Source organism: Molossus molossus, unplaced genomic scaffold (genome assembly GCF_014108415.1).
Source record: "Molossus molossus isolate mMolMol1 unplaced genomic scaffold, mMolMol1.p scaffold_m16_p_3, whole genome shotgun sequence".
In the NCBI taxonomy this organism is placed as follows: Eukaryota; Metazoa; Chordata; class Mammalia; order Chiroptera; family Molossidae; genus Molossus; species Molossus molossus.
In genome coordinates, this window is record NW_023425366.1 from 51,020,063 (window position 1) to 51,033,402 (window position 13,340).

The window sequence follows — 13,340 nt, forward strand, 5'->3', positions numbered from 1 at the left end:
TGTACATATATTAACCACATTGCATACCTTAAATATATGCTATTCTTATTTGTTAATTATACCTTATAAAGCTGGGGGGGGGGGGTCTGTGTGCTTCAAAGTTAGGAAAAGCATGAATGGCCCACTGAAGACATGGCTTTTTCATTCTCTGTCTCTGGTCTTAGAAGCAGAACCTGAGATACGAATTCAAATAAGTGCATAGCAGTTTCTCGAATAAAGTCACTTTGTTCAAAGCCGTTTCGTTATAACGTTGAGCTGAAGAGATGCTAGGAACTTAACTCTTGTTTCTATAAATTAGCCCGTGGTGAAAGTGGTTCCCTTACACTGGGTTCGCTTGGAGCCCAGAGCCTGTGGACCACGTTCCCTGAGGACTAAGTGCCCGTCACCCAGCAGGTGAAGGAGATACCGGCAGGGAGTGGGCTTGAGAAGGAGGTGAAGGCAGCGGACGAGGTGAGTGTCATCAAGCTCCAATCCACGGGGCATCTGCAGCTGGGGCAGCACCCACCTGCAGGGTCTGGACCAAGCCCCAGGAGTCCGTGGAGAAGGTTGAAGGAGGTGAGTACTCCCACACTTTCCGCAGGCGCGCGTGGGTGTGCGGCGCGCGTGGGTGGCGGGAGAAAGCCCTCAGGTAAAGAAATTCGGTCGTGGAAAAGTGGAGGAGAAATAAGGTACATTAAAAAATTTAAGAGTAATGCTGGGGAGGGGGGCGTGGGGCGGGATCAGGAGAAGGGTGTCTGGGGAGGGGAAAGGAGAAACACCTGTAATGAAAAATAAATTAATAAAAATTGCAAAAAAAATTTTTTTTAAGTTTATTTGAACCAAAATCCATAAAAACCGGGCAGTGTCAAATTGGCAGGGTTAAGGAGCATTCCAGCGGCAGGAGCTCAGGGAGAGCTGTTTCTGGAGAAGAGGTGGAAACAAAGGAAGGAAATTATTCATGAGCAAGAGCTTACAACCTCCTTGGCTGTTTGTGATCAGTTGTCCTTAGGGTTTGATTTCGTGACCCTGAGGCATTTACAGGCTTACACAGGCTGCCGCGACATTAGAACCACCTTGATCTGATGGTCTCTTTGTTCCATGAATTTAACAGGCTGCTCCACACAAGTGGCCATGGCGAGGGGATTGGATGGGGTACCAGTAGTGTCCACTGTAGCTAGAGACCTTGACATAAGAATGGCCTCTGCTCTGAGCCCTGGATTTGTAGACTTACATATTGAGAACAAATTGTCAACCTAAATAAAGAGGTAAACTGAGGCAAATCCAAATGACCAGAAATTCTATTTATTCAGGAATAGCAGAGGAATTTCAGTTCAGGAAACACAAGTTATAAGGCAGTTGGATGAAGGTTTGAGGTGGGCTGTATTTATGGGCAAGGAGTTTAAAGGGGGGTGGTCCAGCCAGAGTCCATGCAGTAAGTTCATTGGCTTGAGGTTGGGGAGAGATTCTTGGCAGAAGTTTATTGGTGAGGAGGTAAGTTTTTGGACTTCTGTAAATCAGGCATTTATGGAAAATCAGTCTCTCTGTTCTTAAGTTTCATTTTCCTGAGGGCACATGCGTGACGGTCTCCATCTCATATCCTCTGGTTCCATTTCAGATGAACATCCTTTCACAAAATTAGGAGACAGTTATGCCTTTCCTTTCACTATACTAGTATCTAGAAATATTGGTCTACAATGTTTCTAGAAGAAAAACTCAATTTCCATTAAGTAGGCCCATCATGTAACCTTTTCTGGTTTATCTCCTGAATAAGACAATGAATGGTCTAACTCGACTTTCCCTCTCTCTACTTGTATAATAATTTAACTACTGCCAATTTTAATTTCTTCTCTCTTGAAGAGTTGGGTGGTATGAGGGAGAAACGTTTGATTTTTCTAGTGTCAGGTTACTACTTCAAATCAGACAGTTCTTAAAATTATAGAGTAATAATTCTGAAAAATATTATAAGTAAAGCACTGCCTATTTGTAAAAACTATATTGTCTATAAGATGCTCAGCTGTGGGTGGGAACAGAGAGTACAAATAAACAGGGATTCCGTCTTATGTTGTAGTGGGAAGCTTTTTGTGTTGGCCGGTATCTTTTTCTTGTGGATCCATTCCTCTCCCATTTCGTTTGACCTTGAGTCTATGGCTGTAATGGGATCTCACACATACACATATCCAGGGTTGGTATGTGTGATGATTAATTTCATGTGTCAACTTGACTGGGTCACTGGGTGCCCAGATTAAACATGACTTCTTGGTGTGTCTGTGAGAGTGTTTCTGGGTGAGATTAGCATTTTAGTCTGTAGATTTGGTGTTGTGGAGGGCCTTCCCCAGTGTGGGTGGGCATCATCGAATCTATTGTCGAGGGCCTGAACAGAACAAAAGTGGAGGAAGGATTTATTCCCTTTTTGCCTGCCTGCTCGAGCCAGGTTGTCCTCAGTCTTCTGTTCTTGGACTGGGGTTTACATCATCAGTTTCCCTGGTGCTCAGGGCTGTGGAATTAAACTAGAAGTACAAATACTGGCTTTTCTGGTCTCCAGCTTGCAGATTGTGGGACTTCTCAGCCTCCATAATCATATAAGCTAATTCATCATAATAAGTCTCCCTATAGATATATATTATATCTATAGTCATATAATATATGGAGATATATATCATATATAATATATATGGCTACATATATGTTCCTGTGTGTATATATATACAGGGTGTCCCAAAAAATATGTACAGGGTGTCTGTAGATTCTATTACATTTTGAAAATGAAATGTAGTTTAATAAACACTGCCTTTATAATTACTCAAAGTTGTGTATTCATTTTTGGGGGGATACCCTATATGTATATGATATATATTATATATCCAATGTTCTTTTTTCTCCAATATTCTACAATAGCATGTGATGAAGGCTGGACCAATTGCACACAAACTATGGATACTGGCAGACTGAAGTTCTCTTTCTGCCTCATTTGCTAATCTGGGATCATATAAAACTATGCATGATTGTGGTCACTATCTGAGTCCCGTAGGTGGAGAGAGATTGCATGCAGAATGCAGCCAAGTAAAGGCAAGAAGTGGAGACAAAAAGTCCCTGGATATGGCTATGCTTGAGCTCAGTATTAGGGCCTTCTGAGCAGGTTTTTCTGTGAGCTAATACCTTTTCTTTGTTTAGTTTAAGTTTGGTTTTTAGCACCTACGATAGAATGTGTTCTGACTAAAACATACTCAGAACTGGCAAGGAACTAAAGATGAAAACGAAAAAATGTTTGTTTAAAAAAATTTTTTTTGAGACACTTAGCTTGATGATTAAAAAAATCTTAAACACAGTAAAAACTGATTTAATATCAATCAACATGTTTTTTGAAACCAGAATATGTGTGAAATTATGACAGTTTTCAATAGCTCTTGCATTACCACACCCCTGAGAGAAAAGGGTTGGGAACATTTATGTTTCCTTGCAGAAGAGAAAATTACTCCTGGATATTTTGTCTCTGGCCTTCAATTCTAAATAACTTTGTGAAAGTTGGCAAGTGAGTAAATACATAATATTGTTACATAATTTTAATTTCTATGTGCAATTTTATCTCCAGGGCTGGGGGTTAGGGTTTGAAGTGAATCCCAAACATGAAAAGTAGTTGTTGATGTGCAATATATTTTTTAAAATATGTTTTTATTTATTTATTTTTGAGAGAGAGAGAAAGGGAGACAGAGATAGAAACATCGATGTTAGAGAGAAACATCGGTTGGCTGCCTCCTGCATGCCCCACACTGGGGATGGAGTACACAATGCTGGCATGTGCCCTGACCAGGAATCAAACCTGGACCTCTCAGTCCATGGACTCGGCCCACCAAGCCACACCGGCAGGGCTTCATCCTTATTTTTAATGAGATGCCTCTATTACTGCAAGTTATTTTGCTGGCTGTTGGCTTGGAGTAGGTAGTTCTTATGTCGAGAAAAAACCCTTCTCTTCCTTGTACACCAGATAGACTCTCAGGCCACAGACTCAGCTGTGTAAGAAAAGCAACTGAGGTAAATTTGTGTTTGAGCTTCATTCTGCAAGATGGCAAGACCTTAATCTCAGTCAGTTAGGGTTTCTCCCCCTTTTCCAGGGGCTTTCATTGTGCCGAGGTGGGGCCGGGGGGGCGGCGGGCACAGGATCCTGGACCTCCTTCTCCTGTGTATTCCTCCACTTCTCTCTTCCCCAGCTGAGGCCAAACCAACCAGCTGGGAGGCAAGGCGGAGGGACCGGACAGGGAGGAGCAGCAAAGATTGGGGTATTCCTTCTATTTTTTCTCACAGATTGCACTGGGGTGTGGCAAAAAGCAAGGGGTGTTCAGAGACGTTTTCCTTACCCTGATCCCTGGTCTTCCTTGGACAGCGTATTGTCCTATTGCAGGTCCCTGAACTCACTAGCTGTGGGCTGAGGTCACAGCGAGGCGTGCAATGTGGAGGGGGGAGAAGGTATGTGAAGATGCCCGCGGCAGTGGAAGGTTAGCAACGGAGGGAGAAGGGAAGATGAAGGATGGAAAATCCCAGAAATAAGTAGCAAGAGAATAGGTCTGGGTCAGCATGGGCTGGCTGCTCTTACACATAAGCAAATTTGCTGGCTATTCCTAGTGAAGGACTTCCCATATTTCACTTAAAAATAATAACAAAGGAAGTAGGCATAACCCAAAGAACTTCCTCTTTTCAATATTTTGAAATATAAACACACACACACATATTTTATATTCGGTATCTGAGTCTCCTCCCTCCCTCCCCCTTCCCCCTCCCCCCCTCCCTCCCTCCCTCCCTCCCTCCCTCCCTCCCTCCCTTCCTTCCTTCCTTCCTTCCTTCCTTCCTTCCTTCCTTCCTTCCTTCCACTTTGTAAAACTACCATACGAAGAACAGAAAATTGGGACAATAAAAAAGTAAATGCCAAGATTAGGTTTTTGACATGTACCTCTGATTTTGAATCAAAAGAAGCTTGGGAGAACAGAAAAGTGATTTATTTTGCCAGAGTGTGTTTAAACAACAGAATGTTTTGAATTCCTTTGGAGGAAACACCTGCTCTGCAGTCTACTTGTTCTTTGAAGAGTGCAGCAGGCAGGACTACCAGCTCTTGGGTAACTGTAATCAGCAGTGCAGCCTTCTCGCTCTGGATCACAAGTTGCCATTTATTTCTTAAGATGCAGTTTTGTGCTGTTATTTTTTCCTCGCCATCTGATTCATTCTGAGTCATGGGGAGCACATTCTCATTGTGATGGGGTACACTGCAGAGAGGCCTGCCTTGCTTGTTCTGCACCATTAAATGCTTGCTCGAGTCTATCAGAAATAGTTTGGAGAGTCACAAAACGGGGAAAAGAGAAGAGAGAGAGAGAGAAGACTGTGAGAGTTCTGCTTGGGAAGACTTGGATTAGGAGAAATGAAATTAATGAAGAGAGTTTTCTTATTTATTTATTTATTTATTTATTTATTTATTTATTTTTCATTGTTGACACTATTACCGATGTCTCCATCCCCCCAAACCCCCCTTTGCCAGCCTCCATCCAGCCCCAGACCCACCTTCCCTCCCTTTCCCTTTGGCCATCACCACACTCTTGTCTGTGTCTATGGGTTATGCAAATACGTTCTTTGGCTAATCCCTCAACCTTCTCTCATCCAGTCCACTCCTCCTCCCTCCCCTCTGACAGCTGTCAGTCTGTTCCATGTATCCATGCCTCTGTTTCTATTTTGTTTGTCAGTTTATTTTGTTCATTAGATTCCACACATAAGTGAAATCATATGGTATTTGTCTTTCTCTGACTAGCTTATTTCACCTAGAACAGTAATCTCCAGGTCCATCCATGCTGTTGCAAAAGGTGACATTTCCTTCTTTGTTTATGGCTGCATTGTATTCCTCTGTGTAACTGTACCACAGATTTTTTTTTATCACCTATTGATGGGCACTTGGGCTGTTTCCAGATCTTGGCTATTGTAAATATTGCTGCAACTAACATAGAGGTGCATATATTCTTTCAAATTGGTGTTTCAGGATTCTTAGGATATTTTCCCAGAAGTGGGATCACTGGGTCAAAAGGCAGTTCCATTTTTAATTTTTTGAGGAAACTCCATACTGTTTTCCATAGTGGCTGCACCAGTCTGCATTCCCACCAACAGTGTACTAGAGTCCCCTTTTCCCCAATCCTCACCAGCACTTGTTTGTTGACTTATTGATGGTGCCATGCTGGCAAGTGTGAGGTGATAGTTCATTGTGGTTTTAATTTGCATCTCTAATGAAGAGAGCTTTTTGTTGTTTTCCAAAAGTAATGTACTAATGTGTTGATGGGCAGCTAAACCTCTCTGGGTCATGATTCTCAAGCAACCAAAGAGCCATTAAACAATGGCATTCTTTCCTGGTGAAAGATTCTATTTGGTCATGCCTGGTTCGTAGGGAGGGGTTCGGGGGGGGGGGGTGTCATCTTAGTGGTAGAATATAGCATGACCAATGTCAAATAGCTTTGGTCATTAGTCTTTCCAAATACATTCCCTCAGTGGGGAATTCAAGGTTATTATCTCAGTCACACTGAAGGGACATTTCTTTTCAGGATGTAGAAGGATTCTGTTCGTTTAGAGACTGCTGAAACTGAGCATAGTTTGAGAAATTTAATCTGAACAAAAGTGGCCCTGTACTCAATGAAAATTACTTCCAAGGAGATAAGACAAGGGTAATATATACCTTGAGGATGTTAAAAGCTAGAATAAAATGGAATTGTGGTACATTTCTCTTCTTTCCTCCTTTCAGTGATACAATTATTTCAAACATAAGTATAGTACACGTAGAAGATGGAGACAATGAATCAAAAACTCACGGTGTCCCCTCTTTTCGTCTCAAAACATTAGAATCTAATCGATTTACTGTCGGTGTAATAATTCCACTCACAAAAGAAGAACTAACTGTAGCACCAGTAAAATGATAGAAAAATGTTATTTGTTGTGATAGTGGCAAGCAGTTGGAACAAAATGTGCCATAGTTTAGAAACCATTCTGTGTGTGATTGTGTGCTTTGTAAGAAGAAATACACAAAATGGAAGGACAGGGGGAATAACATCTTCTCATTGGCATGACTCCTTTTACTTGAGAATTTTTCTATAGTCGTAAGTTATAAAAAAGCATATTTGCCCCTGAAACTGTGTAACTTGCAGTGAAATTCATTTTTGGTACTACCGAATTCAGCTCACCTAGCCTTCTTGTAGGCTTTAGCAGGTTTAAGCTGTTCTAAAACAGTCATCACAATCCTTTGCACTTTGTTCCGTGAGGCTTTTGCTCTCAGTTACATGTGATGCTGTAATTGTGCAAGAGATGTAAAATATATGCTGTTTTTACATATGGAAGGGTTATAGTTTTGCTTGTTCAAAGCATTCTTGAATATACTGTCCAGAATCTAGCACGAATATCCAGGGCAAAGGTAATGTTGCAAAAGGTGATATATGAAATTCATTTCTTTTTATGTTAAAAGAAATACCTTAGGAGAAAAATACTTGTTGAGAGTGTGGTTTGGTTTATATATGGGAAACAGAAAATTCAAGCCAGTGATTTAAGCCCCAAAGATTTACTGTGGATATCTATATCACTGAAGCAAAATCATTTTCCCTAAGTATACATTAAAAATATTTTATTCTTAATTGGAGAGTATATTTATTCTACTTCCAATAAATGATAAAAGGCATCATATAATTTTAGATTATGTTTGGAATGTATTCTTTTGGGGTATTGCAGATTATATTTTAATATCTACTTCGAAAGGATTAGAAAACAGTGAAGAGAAAATATATACTTTCCTACTAGTTTACCCCTCAAACTAGGGAAGCCTCAATGTTTTCTTCCAGGATTCAGTTCCCGCCCCTTCTGATCATTATTGATGTCTTCCAGTCATTCAGTCTCCTTTGAGACCTTTCACTCTTTTCTTCTATGCAGTCAGTTACAAACCCCTAAAAAAGTCTTCTCTTGTAAAACTTCTCCATAGAATCTCAGATTTTTGTCTCTTTGAAGGAAGCTCTCATAGTTCAGTTTTTAAAAAACTTTTTATAGCAGAAAGTTTTCTTTAAATGATGCCTAGAAGTCCCCCAATTACTACCATGATGACAACTACAACAGCTACCACTACTACTATCTGATTTGGTTGAAGCAAGGTTAGAGGGTCACAGACCTCTAACTGCTTGGTTCATTCTTGCTGGCTTGCTGTTGCCTAAAGATGCTTTATTTAATCTCAAGGGATCCTTGGGGCTGGGAAAAAAAGAGGTCCAGAGATTAAGTGTCTTGAAGATCATTAAGCCAGTTAGTGAACAGCTGGGACTGGAAGTCAAGTCTACGTTTATTGCCCTGTTGGCTCCATTGCTCCTACCATCACTTGACCACCCAAGACTTGGCTAATTGCAATATGTTCTTAGTACTCTCCAGTCACTCCTCGTACACTTTCTCATTTATAGAACATAATACATTTTGAGTTCTTTGTATCTCTCCTCTGTACAACAGGCTCCCGTGGCTCTCTGTTGCTTATAAAATCAAGCCGCAGTCTTTCTGGATTCATTTCAGGCTCTTTGTAATCTGAGCTTTCAACAAAATTGAGGAGGATCTAGTTGAGTTGTCAGCTGATGGGTCACAAAAATAATATTTGAAGATGTGGCACTGTATGGGTTTGTCATGTAAAGTGGAAATAGTTTAAAGAATTGAATGACATCGTTTCATAGCAAAATTTGCTTCATTTTCATCTATTTATATATGAACTGAGATTTTCAGAGCTCACAAAAGAACCACATTAGGATTGATGCTAAACCCAGTCTCATTACAGCAATAAATAATATTCATCCACAAAAGCATGAAATAAAAATTTAAAATCCTCATCTATTTCATTAACAAAAGAATTTCCTTTTTTTATGTTTAAATTTTTTTAATCTAAAAGATCTTAAAAAAATTTAAACATAAAAAAAGGAAATTCTTTTGTTAATGAAATAGATGAGGATTTTAAATTTTTATGTTTAAATTTTTTTAAGATCTTTTAGATTAAAAAAATTTTTTTTTCTTTATTGATATTAGAGAGAGAGAGGAAGGGAGAGGGAGAGAGAAATGGAAACACTGATGAGAGAGAACATCGATTGGCTGCCTCCTGCATGCCCCGCACTGGGGATCAGGTCCACAACCTGGGCATGTGCCCTGACCAGGAATCAAACCGGTGACCTCTTGGTACATGGGTCGAAACTCAATCACTGAGTCATACTGGCCAGGTTATGTTTAAAATTTATAATATATTTATATTTTTATTTTCATACACTATATAATATTAATAATAATTGTCGTAATAACTCAATCCAGAAGGAAAAATTTTACCTTGAAGGATAAAATGATATCAATATAAGATTTTCAAGTATGAAAATATTTTACATAAAAGTATTCTGTGATGAAGGTGGAATGGAAATACAAGTTTAAGAAGAAAAAAATGATATAAAATTTCTGAATATTGAAGATCAGCTTGTTCATTTATATAAATTTACATATATATAAAACAATGGATGGTACCAGGTATCAATAGCTTTGGTATTTTTTTTAGATACATGATTCTATTATTTTAAAATGTCAGTATTTACAGTACACTGGATATCAACTACTTGCAACTATTTACATTTAAAATAAAAGAATTTAGATGTGAATTAACAATGTGGGAGTGAGTACATAGTTCTTAAAATTATTTTGGAAGGATACATAAGGAAAATCTTGGAAACTCCTCTGACCAAGAAGCACCAAGTGACACAGCCTCTTTCTGCCTCTCTATCCTCACCTGATGCCTCCCTCTCATTTGCTCTGCTTCTCAGATACACTGGTCCTTTTCCAGTTCTCTGAGAGCTCCTGGATGCTTCCCACCTAGGGCTTTCCCCCTTTCGTATATACTCAGTGGCACCAATCTGCACGCAGTACTAACTCAACCACCCTTACTCAGATGGCGTCCACTTGTCCTTCTGAATGAAGCTTTGGCGATAGGTCTTAGGGAAGACTTCTCTAAAGCCACTTACCAAAGCTAGGTCCCCTAGCATCTCCTCTAGCCTTTTAACACCTTGATCTTTTCCTATGTATCTCTTATCACAATTATGATTTTAAATTTTGATTTTTTTTTTACTGTAAATCCCATTAGGGTAGGGACTGACTGACTGTCTTGCCCACTGCTGTATCCCCAAAAGAGTCTAGCACAGAGATTGTGTTAAAGAAAAAAATTATTCATGACCCTTGTTAAAGATGGTAAGGCAGACTTCATTCAGTATTATTATGATATATATAGTGACCACTTTGATAGAATTTTGCAGTGAGAGAGGGAGATTGGATTCAATGTAGCATAGGCAAGCAAGAATCTATAACCAAGGCACAGGGTTGTGGTCAGCGGTTGAAAAATTACTAAGAGGAAATATCAGGGGTATGGTGGGATTCTGGCTAAGGGTTCTTACTGAGGACAGGCCAGTGTGATCAGTTATCACCCAGGGGAGGGTAGAGAATGAGGAACCCGATCAGATTTCAAAGTTGAGCAGATATCAAGGGTGGGAGGTTCATGCGAAACTTACTTAGCATGGTTCTTGTTGAAACTTGGTTTTACACAGAAGTGCACAGATGGGCCTAGGAGAAGGTTTACGAGCCTGACTAAAGATTGGTCAAGCAAAGAATCTGTGTCAATAGGTTCACAGAAGTGATTCAATATTTGTTGAATGGAGGAATGAATAATACAACTTAAAAAAAATACAATTTATTAATAGCTGTGTGTGGTCACAGATACTTGCAGAGCATTATTATTAATTTAAGGAGGAAGAACTTTTATATTCATGAAAGATCTCAAGAAATCCTTACAAACAGTTACATGAACCAAATAACAGTATGTACAAAAAAAAGACGTTGAGGGAGTTACAGTCAATATTCTGATGATGACTGTTTCATGTAAACTCTCTGCATCATTTGGTTTCTGGGAGAAGCAGTCACCAAGATAGGCTTAGACGTACAGGAGATTTATTGAGGAAAATGTCTGTGGAAGATCAAATGGAGAGAGAGCAGGAGTATGTGGAGAGAGAGGCAGACTGCGATGCAAGTCTGATACCTGTGAAGGAGAGGGGGTAGGCAAGAGGGGGCAGGAAGAGTCTCAGACTGCAGTGCAGTTCTAAGAGTGTGTCAGCCAGATCAATGGTGAGTTCTCCAGCCCAAGTCTCCTGTTGGAGGAGTTTTCACATCCTACAGGATGGACTGCACTAGTACCCCTGCCATGCACAGTCAAGACTTAGGGCAGGCTCTCTGCTCCTCCAATTTGTCAGACAGCCGTGTCTTCCTGCGCAGTGCCAGCCTCAGCCCTGAGACACGATGGTGAAGGTCGGAGTGAACGGGTTTGGCCATATTGGGCGCCTGGTCACCAGGGCTGCTTTTAACTCTGGCAAAGTAGATATTGTCGCCATCAGTGACCCCTTTATTGACCGCAACTACATGGTCTACATGTTCCAGTATGAATCTACTTATGGCAAGTTCAAAGGCACAGTCAAGGCTGAGAATGGGAAGCTTGTCATCAATGGAAAGTTCATCTCCATCTTTCAGGAGCGAGATCCCGCCAACATCAAATGGGGTGATGCTGGTGCTGAGTATGTTGTGGAGTCCACCGGTGTCTTCTCTACCATGGAGAACGCTGGGACTCACTTTAAGAGTGGAGCCAAGAGGGTCATCATCTCTGCCCCTTCTGAAGATGCTGCCATGTTTGTGATGGGCGTGAACCACGACAAATATGACAACTCCCTCAAGATTGTCAGCAATGCCTCCTGTACCACCAACTGCTTGGCCCACCTGGCTAAGGTCATCCATGACAACTTTGGCATCATGGAGGGACTCATGACCACAGTCCTCGCCATCACTGCCACCCAGAAGACTGTGGATGGCCCCTCTGGGAAGCTGTGGCGTGATGGCCGAGGGGCTGCCCAGAACATCATCCCTGCTTCTACTGGCGCCACCAAGGCTGTGGGCAAGGTCATCCCTGAGCTGAACGGGAAGCTAACTGACATGGCCTTCCGTGTCCCCACCCCCAATGTGTCTATTGTGGATCTGACCTGCCGCCTGGAGAAAGCTGCCAAATACGATGATATCAAGAAGGTAGTGAAGCAGGCATTAGAGGGCTCCTCAAGGGCATCCTGGGCTATACTGAGGACCAGGTTGTCTCCTGCGACTTTAACAGTGACACCCACTCCTCCACCTTTGATGCTGGGGCTGACATTGCCCTCAGTGACCACTTTGTCAAGCTTGTTTCCTGCTATGAGGGTGGTGGACCTCATGGTCCACATGGCCTCTAAGGAGTAAGAGCCCCTTGGACCACCGACCCCAGTGAGAAGGAGAGAGGCCCTCAACTACTGGGGAGTCCTTGTCCCAAATTGATCCCCCAACACACTGAGATCTCCTGACCTCTAGTCGCCATCCCAGATCCCCTGAAGAAGGTGAGGGTCTTAGGGAGCCCTACTTTGTCATGTACCATCATTAAAGTTCACTGTCCCCCACCCCCCCCCCCAAAAAAGACTTAGGGCAGCCTAGGGGAAATGACCTCTATGCAGACATGGTGATGGATTTCGAGAGATGCAGCTGGGCTGCCAGTCCATTCTGCTTCTGCCAACAGGAGACCTAGGCAGTGCATTCCCATGGCTACCACACCCAGGCATCTAGAGGAGCACCATCTGTGCTGTCACATTCTGTTTATCTCTCAGGTCACTCTACACAGGCATGTGGGCAGCCCATTCTCTAATTTCCTGTTTGTAATTCATGGAGGGTATTTTTCTTTGACAAAGGCTGAACTTATCCAATCAACATGGCCTGCTATTTGCCATCAGCTCATTGCATATTCCGGATAACATGGATCTCATTTCTTTGCATCTTCCCACCCCCACCCCAGTCCATTTACTGCATGGAAGTGACTGGTTGGTCCTTGGTTATTCCAGTATTGGGTTAGGGAATAGAAAAAAAACAGATAAGGAATATGGGCAGGACTTTAGCATACAGTCCTTCATTGCTGTAAAAGCTCTCTAGGATAACCACTTACACATTTTATAACAAGTAATAAGAATTCAAAGGAAGAGAAATATGGTAACATTGAACTATAAAAGCACCTCCAATTCCAATAGCTGATACTGTAACCCGGTAGTGAGAAGTGCAGAGACCCAGGGGATAATACCTTAGCACTTACAAAGTCCAGGCCAGATCAGCTCCTGTCTTCTCCCCGAGGCTTCATTTGTCCTCAGAAGTTATAACTACACCATCAGTGCATTTGTTTCTAGAGAAGTTTTGCTAACGGTTCTGTTACTATCTGTTGTCAAGTCACACTTGGAAGAACAATTTCAAGTTTGGTT

The 13,340-nt window shown here is 41.5% G+C and overlaps 1 pseudogene; it reads left to right on the forward strand.

Annotated features, from left to right (window-relative positions):
• Nucleotides 1-11,284: 11,284 nt before the first annotated feature.
• On the forward strand, nucleotides 11,285-12,303 carry LOC118642580 (annotated as a pseudogene).
• Nucleotides 12,304-13,340: the final 1,037 nt, after the last annotated feature.